The sequence below is a fragment of the Mobula hypostoma genome, chromosome 26 (assembly GCF_963921235.1).
Source record: "Mobula hypostoma chromosome 26, sMobHyp1.1, whole genome shotgun sequence".
Classification (NCBI taxonomy): Eukaryota; Metazoa; Chordata; class Chondrichthyes; order Myliobatiformes; family Myliobatidae; genus Mobula; species Mobula hypostoma.
Window position 1 is genome coordinate 35,617,821 of NC_086122.1, and position 20,532 is coordinate 35,638,352.

The window sequence follows — 20,532 nt, forward strand, 5'->3', positions numbered from 1 at the left end:
GTGAGAATCAAAACCAGGCTTTTGCAGTGGTTTTGTAGTGTGATAGGTTAAGAAATCGCTGTCATCGGGTCATAGAAAAGAACAGCACAGAAACAGGCCCTTCGGTCCATCTAGTCCATGCGAAACAATTTAATCTGCCAGCTCCCGCATACCTGCACCAGGACCATCGCCCTCCATACCCCTACCACCCATGTACCTATCCAAACTTCTCTTAAACGTCGGAATCGAGCTTGCATGCACCACTTGCACTGGCAGCTCATTCCACACTCTCAGGACCCTCTGAGTGAAGAACTTCCCCTCACGTTCACCCTAAACCTTTCACCTTCCACCCTGTCTGTTACAATAAGAAACATAGTAAATACATAGTGCAAAAAAAAAGGGCAGAATGCTGAGGTAGTGTTAATGGGTTCATTGTCCATTCAGAAGTTTGTTGGTAGCAGGGAAGAATCAGTTCCTGAAACAGCATGTCCCTCTGCCTCCTCCATGGTAGTAATGAGAAGGGGTATTGTCCTGGATGGTGAAGGCCCTTAATGATGAATGGAGCCTTCCAGAGGTGCTGCCTTTTGAAGGTGTCCTGGATGGTGGGGAAGCTTGTGCCAGAGACCGAGCTGTCCCTGTCTGCAACCTTCTGCAGTTGAGTTTTTTTCAATCCTCTGCATTGGAAATTCTCTACCAGCTGGTGGTGAAACCATTCAGAAAGCTCTCCACTGTAAATCGGCAGAAATGTGCGACAGTCTTTGGTACTAGATACATACCGGATCTCCTCGAACTCTTTAACTGTCATGAAATTTGTTGTTTTGTGGCAGCAATACATAGTAAAATTATAATTACACTGAGGAAGAAGGTTCAAAGTAAATTTTATTATCAAAGTACATCTATGTCACCATATACAACCCTGAAATTCATTTTCTTGTGGGCATACTCAGTAAATCTATAGAATAATAACGATAACAGAATCAATGAAAGATCCCCCAACTTGGGCATACAACCTGACTGTGGGATGCAACAAACTGTGCAAGTACAAAAATAGGAAATTATAATAATAAATGAGCAATGAATATCGAGAGCATGAGATGAAGAGTCCTTGAAAGTGATTAGATTGTGGGAGTATTTCCAGAATGAGGCAAGTGAAGTTATCCTCTCTGGTTTAAGAGCCTGACAGTTGAAGGGTAATAACTTCCTGAACCTGGTGCTGGAAGTCCTGAGGCTCTTGTATTTTTCTCCTGATGGGCAACAGTGAGAAGAGAGCATGTCCTGGATGGTGAGGGGTGAGGATGCCTGACGATAGATTCTGCTTTCCTGCAACAGCATTTCACACAGATGTGTTGAATGGTGGGGAGGGCTTTAGGACTGGGCCGTGTCCACTACTTTTTGTCAGATTTTCCGTTCGAGGGCATTGGTGTTTCTGTATCGGGCTGTGAGGCAGCCAGTCGATTAACTCCCCACCACACAAATAAAAAACATTTTTACGAGTCTTAGACGTCGTGCCCAATCTCCAAACAACTCCTAAGGGAGTGGAGGTACCCCCATGCTTTCTTTGAACTTGCACTTGCATCTGGGCCCCAGCCTCACAGTCATAAGTGCAAAACGAGTAGAGCTGGAGACTGAGCAGGGGACAGCACCTTGTGGTGCAGCTGTGCTGATGATGGAGATTTGCTGCCAATCTGAACTGACTGGGCTCTGTAAATGAGAAATCGAGGATCTAGTTGCACAAGGAGGTTTTGAGGCAAAGGTCTTGGAACTTATTGACTAGTTTTGAGGGAATGCTGAGCTGTAGTCGAGGAAAAGCATCCTGATGTATGTACCTTTGCTGTCCAGATGTTCCAGGGTTGAGTGAAGAGCCAGTGAGGTGGCGTCTGTTGTGGACCTGTTGCCCCAGTAGGCAAACTGGAGCAGATGTAAGTCGCTTCTCAGGCAGGAGCTGATAAGTCTCATCATCGGCACAGGTACACCACAACTCTTTACACCTTTGACTGTGACAACTCCAGTACCAGTTTGTTGATGACACCACTGTTGTGTGCTGTATCGAAAGTAATGCTGAAGCAGCATTCAGGAGGGAGATTGAAAATTTACCTGAGTGGTGTCACAACAACAACCTGTCACTCAGTGTCAGCAAGACCAAGAAACTGATTGTAGACGTCAGGAGACGTAAACCGGAGGTCCGTGAGCCAGTTCTCATTGGAGGATCAGAGGTGGGTCAACAACTTTAAATTCCTCAGTGTTACCATTTCAGAGGACCTGTCCTGGACCCAGCACGTAAATGAAATCACGAAGAAAGTATGTCAGCACCTCTACTTCCCTAAGAGTCTGCTGAGATTTGGCATGATGTCAAAAACTTTGAAAAAATCCTATATATGTGTAGTGTAGAGTATATTGACAGGGCCTTGTATGGAAACACCAATTCCTTTGAATGGAAAATCCTACAAAAGGTGCTGGAGTCAGCCCAGTACATCACTTGTAAAGCCCTCCCAACCATTGAGGACATCTGCATGAAATGCTGTCGTAGGTATGCAGCATCCATCGTCAAAGATCTTCACTACCCAGGCCATGCTCTTTTTCTCACTGCTGCCACCAGATAGAAGGTACAGGAGCCTCAGGACTCACACCACCAGGTTCAGGAACAGTTACTACCCCACAACCATCAGGCTCTTGAACAGAAGGGGATAACCACACTCACCTGCCCATCCATTGAGATGATCTCACTGCAAGGACTCTTTATCTTGTCATCTTATGCTCTCATTATTTATTGCTATTTATTTATATTTGCACTTGCACGGTTTGTTGTCTCCTGAACTCTGGTTGATCTTTCATTGACTCTGTTATAGTTCCTATTCTACTCTTCCTGAGTACGCCGGCAGAAAAGTGAATCTTAGGGTTGCATGTGGTGATATACACAGCATCTACTCTGATAATAAAGTTTACCTTAAACTTTGACCAACTTCTGAAAACACTTCATTACTGCTAATGTTAGTGCAACTGGAGAATAGTCATTGAGGCAGATCACCATGATAGCCACCAACCTGATGGCATTCAACACCTTATATTCCGTCTGGGTAGCCTCCAACCTGATGGCATGAACACTGACTTCTCAAACGTCCGCTAATGCCCCACCTCCCCCTCGTACCCCATCCAGTATTTATTTATTTACACACATTCTTTTTCTTTCTCTCCTTTTTCTCCCTCTGTCCCTCTGTCTATACCCCTTGCCCATCCTCTGGTTTCTTCCCCCCCCTCCCTCTTTTCCTTCTCCCTGGGCCTCCTGTCCCATGATCCGCTCATATCCCTTTTGCCAATCACCTGTCCAGCTCTTGGCTCCATCCCTCCCCCTCCGGTCTTCTCCTATCAGTTTGGATCTCCCCCTCCCCCTTTCAAATCTCTTGCTCACTCTTCCTTCAGTTAGTCCTGACGAAGGGTCTTGGCCCGAAATGTCGACTGTACCTCTTCCTAGAGATGCTGCCTGGCCTGCTACGTTCACCAGCAACTTTGATGTGTGTTGCTTGAATTTCCAGCATCTGCAAATTTCCTCGTGTCACCATGTTCTTCCTGGGCACTGGTATAATTGAAGCCAGCTTGAAGCAGGTGGGTATCACACTCTGCCAAAGTGAGACGTTAAAGACCACAGTGAACACACTAGCCAGTTGATCAGCATAGGTCTTTAGTATGTGACCAGGTGCCCCATCTGGGCCAGATGCTTTTCCTGGGTTCATCCTCCCGAAGGCAGCTCGGACATTGGCTTCAGAAACTGAAACTATAGGATCATTGGAAGCTGAGGGAGTTTGTGATGTTTCCTCCAGGTTTCGATAGTCAGAGCGAACAGAGAAGGCATTGAGCTCACCTGGAAGCAAAGCCCCGCTGTCCCCTATGTTGCTTGATTTAACTTTATAAGAGGTGTTAGTTTTCAAGCCCTGCCACAACTGTTGAGAATCCATTGTTGATTCAGGTTTGGCCCAGAATTGTCCCTTCGGCTGTGAGATGGTTTTCCAGAGATGGTACCTGAACCTCTTGTTTGTAACTTTCTTGGTCACTGGACTTGAATACCTCTGATCTGGTTCTCAGCACATTTCAGTTCTCATGGTTCATCCAGGGCTTCTGACTGGGGAAGACTCTGAATGATTTTCTGAGGGCATACTTGTCTACAGCTGTTTTAACGAAGTCTGTTACAACCATGGTGCCTTCATTCAGAGTCTCAGGTCATAAACACAGAAGATTCTGCAGATGTTGACATTGAATGAGAGGTTGATGTTGTGGCACCATTCAACCAGATTTTCAGACTCCCCCCATACGTTGATTTGTCACCACTTTAATTTGGCCTACGACAGTGGTGTCTTCAGCAAGCTTAAATGTGGCATTAGAGCTGTGCTTTGCCTCACAGTCTTAAGCAGTAAGTGAGTAGAGCAGGTGGTTAAGCACACAGTATTGTGGTGCACCTATGCTGATGGAGATCGTGGAGGAGATATCGTTGCTGATCTGAACTGACTGGGGTCTGCAGGTGAGGAAATTCAATTGCACAAGGAGGAATTGAGGCTTATTGATTAGTTTTGAAGGGATGATGGTCTATAAATTTGCTGACGATACAACCATTGTTGGCAGAATTTCAAACAATGATAAGGGGGCGCACAGGAGCAAGATGTATCAGCTAGTTGAGTGGTGTGGCAACTCACTGTCAGTAAGACCAAAGAATGGATTGTGGACTTAAGAAAGGGAAAGATGAGGGAACACATACCAGTCCTCATAGAGGGATCAGAAGTGAAGAGTGAGCGGTTTCAAGTTCCTGGGTGTCAGTATCTCTGAGGACCTCACCTGGACCCAACATATCGATGCAGCTACAAGGAAGGCATGACAAGAGTTATATTTCATTAGGAGTTTGAGAAGATTTGGTATGTCTCCAAAACACTTGAAAATTTCTACCTATGTACCCGGAGAGCATTCTAATTGGGCTGCACCACTGGTGTGGGGGTGGGGCTGGGCACAGGGAAGCAGGATCGAAGTAAGCTGCGAAGGGTTGTAAACTTAGTCAGCACTAGCCCCTGTAGTACCCAGGACACCTTCAAGGAGTGATGCCTCAAAAGGGCAGTGTCCGTCATTAAGGACCCCCATCACCCAGGTCATGCCTTGTCTCATTGCTGCCATCAGGAAGGAGGTACAGAAGCCTGAAGACACACACTCAATGATTCAAGGACAGCTTCTTCCCCTCTGCTGTCCAATTTCTGAATGGATATTGAACTCATGAACATTACCTCACTACTTTTTTACCTCCTATTTTTGCAGTACTTATTTAATTTAACTATTTTTATGTATATACACACTTACTGTAAGTCGCAGGTTTTTTTTCTCTCACATTATGTGTTATACTGCTGCTGCAAAGTCAACAAGTTTCAGGATATATGCCAGTGATATTAAACACGATTCTGATTCCGATTCTGAATGTCTCGCGTCTCCAACTCCGGAGCATCATGCAGATTCACTCCGCGTATTCTCCCTTCAAGCCCTTGACTGCCAGACCCTTGGCTTCACTTCCTAAACCTCCTCCACCACCCATAATTGTTGAATGACAACTTACCTACACAGTCTGGCCACTTTTGGATAGCCGCATTGTTCAAGTTAAAGGGCAGTACCTCATAGGTTGGGGGGGGGGGGTATGATGCAGAAAATGGTGGTCCAGGTGACGCCAGTGTGCGAAGCTCCGTTGGTCGACGTCTTCCAGATAGCTCACGAAAATATCTTTTTTACTTCTGTTGGATCTGTTTTTCACCTTAAATGTGTTTCTGGGACTGTTAAAGCCTGTGATTTACAGTCTGGAGTTTGATTGAGAGTTCCAGCGCTTTGCCGTCTCCAAAAAGAGTCTGGGAGGCGAGCGCGAGCTTCGAGGCGAAGAAACTTTGAGGCACGGCGCAAGCTGATTTATGACTATGTTTCGCTGGTTAACGCTCGATTAATTGGCGATAAAAGTGTCAAGGAAGATTGAGACAGCAAGGCAAATGCAGAAGGCGAGTGAGAGACAGTTCAGTGCCGCCTGCTTTCCCTTTGATCACTGGAATAATTGTGTGAGCAGCCGATCACTGTGTGTCTCGCTGTGGCAGACAGGTAAGTCTTGTGTGGTGACATCAGGGGATAGTATCGTAGGTCTGCATTTACAGATTGGACTATTGCATTTATGGATTGTAGACTTCTTCAGACTTATGATTTTTAGATTCTGTGTTTTTTACAGCCCATTCCTGTTCCGTTTTGTTGTATGAGGGATTGCTTTTGGGGGTTGATGTTCTTGTTCTGTTTTTTTGTGTGGGGGAGAGGATTTTAAGGGTTAATGATCGGTATGCTGCTCTTTTTTGTGCAGTGAGTGGTGGGTTTGATATTTCTCTCTGAACAACTTCCACGTTCTTTCTTTGTTTCGTGGCTATCTGGAGAAGACAATTTTCAGAGTTGTATATGCACACATGCTTTGTTTATAAGTGAACTTTTGAAGAAAGAAGTTGAATTCCTTCATGGGCCATCCTGGATCGTACTTTGATTGAGGACTTTCACCAGCACCATCCTGATCACCCTGGGCCATCAGGAGCTGTCCATAGGAGGAGCGGGGTGTGGGTTCTGTCACGGTGCCAACTCAACAGCAGCAGGCACCTAAGTTTTGGCGCTTCAATGCCCCAGGAATATGATTTGCTGCTGCTGCCCCTTTAAGACTCAGACTACCAATTATTGCCTGCCACGGTCCTTCATGGAAAATCTGTCACGGTCTTATGCTGAGCACTCGGTGCTCAATTGTAAGAGTTCCATTTCTAGTACTACTGTTTGTGATTTTGCCTTTGGATCTCGTTTGAGCTGTCTTTCCTATGTTAATTCTAGACCCCAGTCTGCACAGGTTCACCCTTATCCACAGCTCTTGCGTTACACCCATAAACATCTTTCCAGTTTCCTCAACAGGGGCTGAGGGAACCGACATCAAGTCCTTCCTGCTGAAAGGCTTGCCGACACACCGGACTGTATATTCCCTGCACTCATCCACTGGACAAACACAGGATGATACAGTAACCAAGGAGACCGCTGGCCCTCTGTGACTATGTGTAGTTGTCTTGTTTATTTCGAGTCTGAGTCTAAGTTAATTCTAGACCTTAATCTGCATTTGGGTTGCCCACCATCCATACCTCTCTTGTTACACTACCCCACTAGTTGTGTCCTCGGTACTACAATAAATTTATTAAGCATGGTTTTCCCTTCAGAAATCTATGTCAACTCTGCCCAGTCATATTCCAGTTACCATTTCCCTCTGGCACTTTATTACTGATGAGCCGAACGAACAGGTTTGTAGTCTTGTCCATTTTTTCCTAGCGGGGAAGCGTTTACTGTCTCACAATCTCTCAAAAGGGAACTGTACCAGAACCCACTGATGACCTCCAGGGTGTTTGGGATACAGGGAATGATGAGATGGATGGTATCCTTCAAGAGTCACATGGAAACTAGTGCGGTGATGGTTCCTTGAATGAACACCAATGTAGTGGGAAATTTGTCTCAGGTGTCCAGATCCTAAACAAAGGTCTTTGAGTTTGTAGAGGTGGTTCTTGGCACTTCAGGTTTGCTCTAATTGTAAATACGTAATTCTAGAGAGACAAGTGCCTATGCTAAAGAGAGAGAGATAGATACTTTATTGATCCCAAAGGAAGTTACAGTGTCACAGTAGCATTACAAGTGCACAGATATAAATATTAGAAGAGAAGTAAAAATAATAAAAAAATAAGTTACCTCAAACAGCGTAACAGGTGGGGGTCATCACTGCCCGGCTATAGGTTGACTCATTATAGAGCCTAATGGCCGAGGGTAAGGATGACCTCATATACCACTCTTTGGAGCAGCACAGTTGTCTTAATCCATTACTGAAAGTGCTCCTCTGTTTAGCCGAGGTGGCACGCAGAGAGTGAGAAACGTTGTCCAGAATTGCCAGGATTTTCCGTAGGGTCCTTGTTCTACCACAGCTTCCAGTGTGTCCAGTTTGACTTCTACAACAGAGCCAGTCTTTCCAATCAGTTTATTGAGCCTGTTGCCATCACCCGTATCGATGCCATTGCCCCAGCACACCACCGCATAGGAGATTGTACTTGCGACAACGGCTAGTAGAAGGTGTGGAGGAGAGACATGGATACTCCAAAGGGCTTCAGTCTCCTCAGGAAGTAGAGGTGACTCTGGCCCTTCTTGTACACATCCTGTGTGTTGGCGCTCCCCTCAAATCTGTCATCCAGGTGCACCCCTAGGTACTTGTAGGTAGGCCCTCACCACAGCCACATCCTCACCATCAATAGTAACAGGGAGCAGTATGGGCTTAGTCTTCCTAGAGCCCATCACCATCTCCTTTGTCTAACTGATGTTGAGCTGCAGATGATTCAGCTTGCACCATTTGACAAAGTTTTCCACCAGGACCCTGTATTCATCCTCCTGTCCTCCCAACTGTTGCTGAGTTATCAGAGGATTTCTGCAGATGACATGCCTCAGTGTTCTATCTAAAGTCCGAGGTATACAGGGTCAACAGGAAGGGAGCCAAAATAGTCCCCTGCTGCTTATAGCTGTGACTGACACACAGCTCTGAAACCGCACGTTGTGTTGAGTCTTTGATATTTCAGTCATCTTGTATATATGATTAAGCATTCCTGTTTGTTTAAATAATTCATTATCTGTATAAACACATGAATCACATACATCATCACACTACCACATGATACGTGCGCGCCTCGCGTAAAGTAAACTCGAAGTTAGACCTGCATTTTGGACTCCCGTGTCTTCCTTTGAATTAGTTTAATGTTATAAAGTTACAAATCATAACAGTTAGTGCAATGCTGTTACAGCTCGGGTGTCAGAGTTCAGAGTTTAATCCTGGTGCCCTCTGTAAGGAGTGCGTGTACATCCTTCCCATGGAATGCATGGCTTTTCCCCAAATGCTCCCATTTCCTCCCACAGTCTAAAGACGTTCCGGGTGGTTAATTGGTCATTGTAAATTGTCCCATGACGATGTTAGGGTTAAATCAGTTTGTTGGGCGGAGCAGCTCAAAGGGCCAGGCGAACCTATTCTGCACTGTACCCTAAATCAGGAATTCCCAACCCGAGGTCCACGGACTCCGTGTTTACTGTATCTTCCAGAGCAGGAGTTCCCAACCTTCTTTATGCCATGGTATCATTTGCTGAGGGGGTCTATACCATTAAAAAAAGATTGGGAACCTGTGTTCCAAATAAATAAAATATAGAAAAGGAAGCTGTAACTGTGAATATTAAAACTTATTCAATCGGTTGCTTTTATCTATTGCTTACAGAGTATGAAACCTGAATGGGGTTTTTTTTAAAGGGAGATGCTTCCAGAATGCCTGCTTATTGTGCGCTGGTCTCTCTGTGGCTCATTCAAAATCATAACAGAGCTTGTCCACTCTTTCTGTAGCTGCGTCTTCCTTGGGGAGGAGGTAATTAGATATTCTGAGGATTCTTAAGCTCTTAAGTCACGTTATTTTCTCCACTGCTATTTCCTTCACTCGGGATAACTTCTCTTAGTTCCTCATTAACTCTAGAGATGTAATTCACCATTTCTAGAATAGTTTCTGTGCTCTTTTCTGTGAAGGTAGACAAAAAAAATTGTTTAATTTCTTTGCCATGTCCTTTTCCCAAAATAATTTTTATATTTCTTCCTGTAAAGTAACATTTGCTTTATAGACATAGGCACACTCTTTATTTTGTGTTTTATTTTTCCTTTTGTTAATAGTGCTATGGTCATCCTTTACTCAATTCTCAAACTTTTCCAGTCCTCAAACTTATTGCTGCTTGTTCTGAAATTGTCCTTGATCCAGTGATGTCTTTAATTTCTTTACCACTTCCAGATCTCTTTACCTGTCACAATTTAGTGTGTTAAAACAACATGCTTGCAGTAAGTTATGAGTTAATTCCTTAACTGTTAGCTATTGCTTGTTTGCAGTCATTTCCTTTAATGTAATTTCCCAAACTCATGCTTTGTAACTTCATGCTTGGGTGCTACAGTAGTGTAGCCGTTATTGTGATGCTATTAAAGCTTGAGACATTGGAGTTTGGAGTTCAATTCTGGTATCGTCTGTAAGAAAGTTTGTACGTTCTCGTGCGTGCTTGTGTTTCCTCTGGATGCCTCTCACAGTCCAAAGATTTACGAGTTAATAGGTTCATCGGTTATAATAAAAAGTCCTGTGTAAGAAAGTTTATATTTTCCTACCGTGTGCATGTGGGTTTCCTCTGGGTACACCCATTTCCTCTCATGGTCCAAAGATGTAGGAGTTAGTAGGTTCATTGGTCATTATAAATTGTCCTGTGTAAGAAAGTTTATGTGTTCTTACCGTGTGCATGTGGGTTTCCTCTGGGTGCTCCCATTTCCTCTCACAGTCCAAAGATGTGCAAGTTAGTAGGTTAATTGGTCATTGTAAATTGTCCTGTGGTGAGATAAGGGTTAAATAGATGAGTTCTTGTGCATCATGGTTTGGTGGGCCAGAAAGCCCTGTTCTGTGCTGTATCGCTAAATAAAATAAAAAGGAATACATTTGTAGTTTGCTTTTCTTGCTCATTGGTTTTACAGTGAAGTAAGTCACTCTCAGTCTTTAAATAGAATTTGATCAGCTCTGTAACATGACGGTTACCATGACACTGCTACAGCACCAACAACCAAGATTCAGTTCAGCCGCTGTCTGTAAGGGGGTCTTCCCGTGACCACATGGGTTTCCTCCGGGTACTCTGGTCTCCTCCCACGTTCCTGAGACATACAGGTAAGTTGTGGGCATTCTATGTTTGCATCAGAAGCACGGCGACAATTGTGGGCTGTCCCAGGCACAATTCTAAGGCTGTGTAGGTCGATGATGCATTTCTTTGTATGTGAAGTCTAGTCAAGTCAAGTTTATTGTCATTTAACTAAATACACGTGCATCATCAAATGAGACAATGTTTGCCGAAGCAGGGTATAAAACAAAGTGATACACATAACACACAAATGACAGGCAAAAACTTAGTAAAATCTACCAAGGGACTTAGGGATAAATAAACAAGGTGAAATGCGTAAATTAAATATTGTCAGGTACGGAACAGATTAACCGGTGACACTTCCAATGCAATGCAGCAGGGAGTTCAGAAAACCGATGGCTCGAGGGAAGAAGCTGTTTCCCATCCTGACTGTTCTTGTTGTTATGCATCAGAGTCTCCTGCCTGATGGCAGAAAGTCAAAGAGGATGCTGGATGGATGGGTGGGATCCTTAATAACACTAAGGGCCCTGCATACACAGCTCTCCAGATAAATGTTCCTGATGGATGGTAGGAAGACCCCAGTGATCCTCTCGGCCATTCTCACAATCTTTTTAGGGACTTCTGGTCCAACGCTCGGCTGCCCCAATACCAGATAGAGATAAAGCTTGTCAGGATATTCTCAATGACGCTCTTGTAAAGAACAGTTTTGATGAACATGTGACAAATTACGCTTACCTGATCTTTTATAATGATTACTCTTTTCTAAGGGTTCCTTAACTATCAGATCATTAATTAACCCATTCCCATGGCACAATATTAGATGAAGTATAATCTGCTTCCTCATTGGTCCATCAATACATCTCTTATATGTACGCATATACCACGAATTTATGTCACTAATTTGGTTTAACCAGTCCATATACAGATTAAATGGTATAGCCATTGGTATATGAACATATAATTTTTTGATTTAAGCTCATCAAAGTTTCAAACTACATTTATTATCAAAGAATGTATAAATTATATAACCTTGAGATTTGTATGCTTACAGGTAGCCACAAAGCAAGAAACCCAAAAGAGCCCAATTAAAAAAAATAAAGACCAACACCCCATGCGCAGAGAAAGGGGAAAAAGCACAAATCATGTGAACAACAGAAGCGAGCAACATCATACTGAACCTAAATGAGTCCTTAGATCCGAGCCCTGGTGTAGCCCTTTCACTGATTAAGCTACGCCCTGCATTACCGCTAGAAAGGAAAATCACTTTATTCGTCACATGGGATATATGGGGTGTCCAGGAGGGTTAGAACCTCTGGTGAAGGGGCTTGTCATGTCCATTCCAGGGCAGCTCACTCACTTTTGGTTCCCATCAGACACTCAGCTCTCACCTGTGGCTCCAAGTAACTGGATGCGACAGCAGACACACCCCAGTACACCGATTCGACAGGTGGGCTAAACCAGGGGAGGGTAGCTGGCGGGGCCCATACCCCAAGCAATGCACACAGAATGCTGGAGGAAATCATCTCTTCTCCAGTCCTGATGAAGGGTCTCGGCCCAAAACGCCATCTGTTTACTCCTTTCTATAGATGTTGCATGGCCTGCTGAGTTCCTCCAGCATTTTGTGTGTGTTGCCTGGACTTAAAACATCAGTAGATTCTCTCGTGTTTGGAGCTCCCATACCCTGGTGAGGTAGGGACATGCCTGTCCCAGCTTGTGGAGTCAGCTGCGGCGGAATGGACGGAAGAGAACTACAGTGAGATCCAACAGTCACGAAGGCGGTTCTGGAACGCTCCATGGAGGGGGAAGGGCATGACAAGGCACAGAAGAAGTTGTGGTCATCCACTGCAAACAAGGAAGACCCCAGTTTGTGAAGAAGAAATGGAGTGATATTTGGAAATCTGACTTTTTAAAGAGTCATTTAGCAAGCAAGTCACTTATGGACGGTGTGCAAAAGCTCTGGTGACAAAATCCTTCATTATCCACTACAGGCCTACTACGTATGTTTTGTGAGAGTGCAGATGAACGAGAGCGAAAACAATTAAACCCAAAAATTAAACTTCTTATTGACAGTGTTTTGCTGGCTGTTAAAATGATAACCCCTTTATATAAAATTCGGTGTGTACATGTTGTTGTCACGGGGCAAAAAATTGCACAGCACAAGATTTTTGCACACACTGGTCATTACAAGATAGAGGGAACATTGCCATTAGCATATTTTCCCTATTACTGTTTCTTAGTTTCGCCCAAACTTTTGAGCCTGTAGGTATGGTAGTAAAGTACATGTTGTCTACTGACTTGCTGACCCTATGAATGTATTATCTGATACTATTGTACTGACTTGACAATGCTGTAAATGTATAGACATGATGACGTCGTGAATACAAATAAAACCATGTACTGTTTTGTAATTCCTGTGTACATTGTCAGGAACAATGTTTACTTTAAAACAAGTCAAAATTAAAGTTAAGTTTATTGTCATGTGCACAAGTTCATGTATGCACAGGTGGAATGAAAAAATTGTAATGCTGCTGCAAATTTTTCATTGCATAAATGTTAGCAGGTAATTGTGCTAATGACAATTAACTCAACTTTAACTTTTATAAATAAGAGAATTATGATAACTATAATAGTTTCTCCCTATTTTATCCCATCATTTAAGTCACATCTATCCTTCCTCTTTTTACCTTTTGCCTATTGCTCCTAAAGGTTGATATTCTGGAATGTTAAATTCCTAATCTTAGGCAAGTTCAATGAGATTTCTGCATTGGGCTATGAAATTGTACATACAGTACTGTGCAAAAGTCTTATGCATGTATGCATAGCTAGGGTGCACAAGACTTTTGCATAGTACTGTATTAGTCAACGTGGAGCGAGTTTGTAAATCTGGTGGGAGCAAAGGATGTTGGGAATGGTGAGGATGGATCGCCACGAGAGGGGTGTGGGACAGGTGGCAGAGAAGGAGTACTGGAGGAGGGGGCTGGCACGGGTGCAGACACACCCAGCCCTGAGACACCAGGCAAGGTTATTTGATCCAAACAATTGGTTTACTGATTAGTACAGAATGTCTCTCTGGTGCTTCCCATTCCCACCCCTCTCCCTTCCCCCTTTCCCAACCATGATTCCCCTCTCCCTGCCCCCTTCCCACTCTCAGTCCACAGTACAAGCTCGTATCAGAATCAGGTTTATCCTCACTCACATATGTCATGACATTTTTTTTTGCGGCAGCGCTACAGTGCAATACATAAAATTACTACAGTACTGTGCACAAGCCTTGGGTGCCCTAGCTCTACGTTAATTTATTTATTGAGATACAGCATGGAATAAGGTTCTTCTGGCGCTTCGAGCTGTACTGCCCAGCAACCCCCGATTTAATCTGAGCCTAATCAGGGGACGAGTTACAATGAGCAATTAACCTACCAATCTGTACATCGTTGCCCTGCGGGAGGAATTGCGGAGCACCCGGAGGAACCCACGCGGTCACGGGGAGAACGTACAAACTCCTTACAGGGAGCAGCAAGAAATGAAATGAGGTTGCCTGCACTGTAAGGCGTTCTGCTAACCACTACACCACCATGCCTAAGACTTTTGCAGACTACTGTATTTATTTATCTCTGTGTTGTGAAATCACCTCTCTTGTTGTGAATATTGTGTGCATTCATATAAAGAGCTTTCAGTGTTCTTTCTCTATTTTGCCCTGCTGGGACTTAAAATGGAATTTGTCTGTGTTGTGCCTTCCCGACACATTCTGGTTATCTCTCCCCGTAAGCCTTGTCTTTTCACCTTAACTTTCTTAATTTCCCCTCAGTGGATCACTTCCCCCCTCAGGGCAGTCCGTTAAGTGACGATATTGTTGTATTTATGCATCTGCACCTTTTAGCCTGCTGATGACTTAGCCTTAAGGTGACTGAGAGTACATGGATAGCTTCCAAATTAAGCCTTGTAAATCATCAATCTGTAAACCGCAGAAGCCCCAGGATGTACTAACACACTTTATAGCCAGTGAAATAGGAATTAAAAAATGGGGCAGTGTGCTATTGAGCTTCAAGAGATCGCACAAACAAGAAATTATAATCACCAGACAATCTATTTTAGTTATGATTTTTTTTAGACTAAGAATTGGCCCATAATACTGGGAAAACCATAAACAAGAACAGACAACAGATGCTGGAAGTCTGAAATTAAAATGGAGAATTCTGGAAATACTCAGCAGGTCAAAAACAAGAGATTCTGCTGATGCCGGAAATCCAGAGCAACACGGACAAAATACTGGAGGATCTCAGCAGGTCAGGCAACAACTGTAGAAAGAGGAAAAGAGTTACCCTGAAATGTCAACCCTGCTCCTCTTTCCCCAGATGCTGCCTGGCCTGTTAAGTGTTTTCAGAATCTTCAGTTGCTGTTACTGCAGGAAGCTCCCCTACTGTTATTCAAAACAGTGTTGAGGGATTTCTTTACATTTATCTGAGAACACTAGTGGACAAGGAGAGAGTTTTGAATGCTGCAGATTGGAGAATACTTCAAAAGGCGATGCCTTAAAGAGGCAGCATCCATCAATAAGGACATCCATCACCCAGGACATGCTGTCTTCTCATTGCAGCCTTCACCGAAGAGGTACATGAGCGTGAAGACACACTCAATGGTTCAGGAACAGCTTCTTCCCTTCTGCCATCAGATTTCTGTATGGATAATAAGCACATGAATTCAGTATTTTCCCTCTTTTATTTAATTATTACTTAATTAACTTAATTTTGTCATTGCATATAGGTCTCTACCAAAGGAGGTGTAAGGCACTGCTTCCCTCTGCTAGCCTGCAGGTCACCCTTGGCAAGGTGTAGCACCTGCTTAAACCACACCCCCTCTCAAAAAATCAGGGCCATATGAAGTCATGGGAGCAGTTGGGGGATGGTCGTACGAGCAGCTGGTGCACATCACAAGTCCTGGTTTTGCAACCACTGACGCCAGGCAGACAATCTATAAAGAGTATTAATAATGACTGGGGTCACCCGTCTTGTAAAGACACGGCCCAGAAGAAGGCAATGGCAAACCACTTCTGTGGAAAAGTTTGCCAAGAACAATCATGGTCATGGAAAGACCATGATTGCCCACATCATACAATATGGTACATTATAATGAACTATATATATATATATGTGTGTGTGTGTATACAGTACTTACTGAAATTTATAGTTCTGTTATTATATACTGCAAAGTGCTATTGCTGCAAAACAACAAATTTCACGACATATGCCGGTGATATTAAACCTGATTATGGTTCTGAATCAATACTCAGTGTTAGCTTTAAGTGCTGGAAGTTAAAAAAAAGAATATTTTATGTTTCAGATATCTGAAAACATACGGGAGCTAATTCAATCGTTATTGTGATGTTGGAAGCATGGAAGCCAATTTACACCCAGTAAGGATGAACAAACAGAAAAATGACACGGACCTGAGGGATTATATCCTTAAGTATGAAAACCATACAAGTGACTATTAGAAGAACAGAAGGACATATATATGAAGGTAATTTATATGTTTCCACAATGATTTAATATTGTACTGATAATGCTGTAGGGATATTCTCCCACTGGCGATGTTTGGCTCATGAGGTTCCCAGGGGTCCATGCTCTTCTCTATATTTATAAGTGACGTTCAGGACCGGTGCTGTGGTAAATCAATCCACATGAGGAAGTGAGGATTTTGTCGTCAGTGCTCAGTAAATCCATGAGACCGATACCACAGCTAAACACGTCGCAGTTAGGAGAATAGTTTACATGGTCTACGGTTCTATTTCCTGAAGCACAAAAAATTAAAAGGTGATCCAATTAGTGTATTCAGAACAATTAAAGGCATTGATAAGATAGAGAGAGTATTTTTTTCTCTCTCTGGATGAGGAATCGATTGCAAGGCAGGGCAACATTAAAATTACTGTCATCAGTAAATTCTTCACAAAGAACGAAAGAAATTTGGAACTCTTTCCTTCAGAGTTATTAAGGCTGGAGGGGTGGTTGTTGGGAGTGGAAGGGAGGGAGGTTGCAGAGCCACGGGACATTTAAATTCAATAAAACAATATCTGATCATTTTTTAAAGATTTTGGAAACAAGACACGCTTGTGGAGTTAAGGTACAGATCAATCATGATCACGTGGATTAGCAGGGGTTCTAGAGATGCATGGTGGAGAGTATCCTGACTGGTTGCAACAGTAGTGCCCAAGAATGGATGAGCCTACAAAAAGTGTTGGATATAGCCCAGTCTATCACATGAACAGTCTCCCTACCGTTGAGCACATCTACAAGAAAGCAGCACCCATCATCAAAGACCCCCACCGTCCAGGCCACGCTCTTTTCTCACTGCTGCCATTGGGAAGGTGGTACAGGAGCCTTAGGACCCACACCACCAGGATCAGGAACAATTATTACCCTTCAATCATCAGAATCCTAAACCAGCATGGATAAGTTCGCTAACCTCAACTCTGACTTGATTCCACAACTTGTGGACTCACTGTCAAGGGTTCCACAACTCATGTCCTCAGCTTTATTTATTTATTTATTATTATTATTATTTTTTTCTCTCAGCTCAAGCTGATAAAATCTGAGCTACAGGCATAGCCAAGCACACTCATTTTTCAATTGCGCATCTTGCTTAAAGTAAAACAAAGTTACACTCGCATTCCGGACTCCTGTCTTTTTCTTCTAATTAGTTGTACGTTTTGCAGTTACAAAACATAAGAGTTTCTCTTTCCACATACAGTATGCTGCATGGTTGAGCTCTTCCACCATTTCTCTTTTTGATTCTGATACCACACTGCTCAGTTTTGCATGATATATGTGAAAGATACTGAATTCTCTCCAATACTAGTTGCTCACATGAACATGAGGTTTGGACTGGCAGTTAATGGAGTTGCCAATAACAGACTTAGAAATGGGCATTAATTGACAATGATCATCTGCACACACAACAAGTAATCATAAGCTGTCAGTCAGCTTTTGTTCTATCTAAATTTAGTACAAAGCAAATTTTTTCACCCATTAAGTTTTTAAAGTGTGATGGAGTTGGAATCATAAAATCACAGAATGGTACAACATGTAAAAGCCATTTGGCCCAACTCAATGTCAACAAGTGGGAACGCTCCTGTTTAATCCCACCCACCAGCCGGCACAGTGCACAGCCCTCTGTGCTGAGGCGATTCAGGGGCCCTTCTGGACCCCTGTCTGTGACCCAGCTTCAACTGCTCTCTCAGGGAATGCATTTTGGGTAACTTCCCTCCTGAGGCACAGAAGGGGCCCCTGCTGCCTCCTCTAAAATTCTTCTCCCTTTCTCTAATCCTATGTCCTCTAGTTTTCTCTCCCTCTGATGCAGTGATATGAGGGAATCCACCAGATGGCTGGTTGAAACCCAACATGTGGCAGGAAGTAGATGCCAGAGTGGAAAATGATGCAGCGCTGATTTGCCTAATTGGGTAAGTGTTTCGGCTGGGGCATTAAGATTCAAAGTACATATGTAAACAGTAAACAACCCTGATATTTGTCATCCTCACAGACAGTCACAAAACAAAGTAAACCATGGAACTCATTAAAAAAAAATCAACCCCCCCCCCGCGGCTGAAAAGCATGTGATCCTGCAGCTTGAGGCCTGAGTCCATCGAGTGCCACTAAAATATCGGCAGTCGGCCACAGCAGAGCGTGTCTTCTGCCGAGTGAAACCCTGGGAGGGCAGCTCCGACTCTGTTCTGGACACCATACCACACCTCAATGGCTTCATCCTCTCACTCTGGGCAGCTGCAAACAGGTGACACCATGGCTTCAGGCCTAACCCTCACTTTGACCAAGGACTAGCCCCTCCCCCCATCTACCCCCACTTGCATCCTATAAATCCTATAAATTGGACCTGCGGCGTACCGGATTAACAATGTCCAAAGGAGTCTTGCGTTCATAACCAAGATGGCCACTCATTATTGATTGTAAACCTGGTGGTGCGAGTCTGGGGCCATTGTACCTTCTACCTGGTGGCAGCAGCGAGAAGAGAGGATGGCCTGAGTGGTGGTGATCTCTGATGATGGATGCTGCTTTCCTATGACAGCGTTTCATGTAGATATGCTCAATGGTTGGGAGGGCTTTACCCGTGATGTACTGAGCCAAATCACTAGGATTTTGTAGGATTTTCTGTTCAAAGCATTGGTGTTTCCATGCCAGGCCATGATGCAGCCAGTCAGTACACTCTCCATTAGTCATTTATAGAGGTTTGTCAAAGTTTTACATCTAGACACAGACTCTGAATCCAGTAACAGGAAACATTTTTCGTGCCCATATTGCTAGTCTGATCATAAACTCCGGCTGTTGTGATTATGATTGAAGTCACCAGAGAGACACTGAAGCTGGTGATATAGAAGTGGTGCAAATGTTGCAAACAACTTAGCCATGTTTCCTGGTTTGATGCAAGCCAATTAACACAACCCCATGGTCTTAACATTTGGTTCTTGCATCTCTTAGTCTGCAGAGCAGCCTGTGCTTTTAACTTCAATTTACTGTTCGTAATTTCCAAAAAAACTGAAGGCTAATTGCAAGCCTTTGAACTTCTTTACATTGTTAGAACAATTTTTGGGTTTAGCCCATTTACATTTAGCAAATGTCTTTGGCTACCAGTCTGCACATCTGAATACGTATTGTGGATTTAATTTGGAGTGCAGCTCTGGACAACAGGTTCCTAAAAGCCTTGAATCCCAGACCAGACAGTGCTGATTAAAATTCATTTGATTATCTGTGGTGTACATGTGAATTGGGAGGTGTGAAGGTTGTATGTAGTTTCAAAGAAAGCATTGTCCGTACATTGTAAATATGGAATTATCCTTTGATGTTTAGCACATAAAATATCGAGCCCCATGTTGGGCCAGCAGACCTCTTAAACCAAAAGTGTCTCCATATGATGCCTGCAGTACCTCGATTTGTTGAATAAAGAAGCTGCTTTGTATCTACCAGTACTTTCCTCTGGTGACTTCATTCACGCAATAACAACATTTACAATAAGAACCGAAGCCTGATTCTTGTTTGAATTAATTTCTGCTGTCAAAACCAATGTATACTATATACAACTTCAAAATTCATCTTCTTGTAGGCAGTCACAAAACAAAGAAACGCAATAGAATCCATTAAAAAAAAGACCGTCAAACACCCAATGTGCAGGAAAAAAATCAAATTGTGTAAACAATAAAAGTAACATTCACAAGTGAAGTTCACAAATGTGAGTCCACAGCCACAAAGCCAGTCATCACTGCAGTTGATTCAGGAGTCCATTAGTAGCAGGCCACCGCCTCAGTCCAACGCAGAGATGAATAAACTTTGCCGAGCAATGAATTGAACTGGCCTGTCCCTCGCCTCCGGCCCCAGCACCGTGACCTTTTCAATCTGGCCTGGTGCATAAATCATCCAAACCTCAATTTTTTTCTCGCTCTCGGATCTATGTTCACATAACCCCAGTGTACGCCCTAACACAGCACTAAACCACCACCGGCCTGAAGCAAGCAAACTGTGGCTAAGCAGTCCAAATGGATTTAGCAGCTTTCAGCTGCTCCCATCCAAGTAAGTTCCAGTTTATGTGGAGCCGCTGTGTGTCTGGGATGCGCTGAGTGACAGATGCCAGTGCAGAATTTATGTCTGATTGGGCAACGGTCCACCTGATCACCCACCTCCATCATCCAAATCCCTATTGAAAGACAGGTTTACATTCATAAAGCACCTTTGACATCTCTTCCAGACATCACAAATTTAACCTTAATCTCAAAATGACCTGATTACGTAGAATCACCAAGCACTTTTCAGC

General features: G+C 43.5%; 1 long non-coding RNA gene across 1 annotated transcript in view; it reads left to right on the forward strand.

Annotated features, from left to right (window-relative positions):
- Window positions 1–20,532, forward strand: part of LOC134338111 (uncharacterized) — a 46,468-nt gene that overhangs the window by 2,471 nt on the left and 23,465 nt on the right. The window contains exon 2 of the long non-coding RNA XR_010016142.1: window positions 16,060–16,239. This is a non-coding gene — a long non-coding RNA (uncharacterized LOC134338111). The remainder of the gene's footprint in view (window positions 1–16,059; window positions 16,240–20,532) is intronic.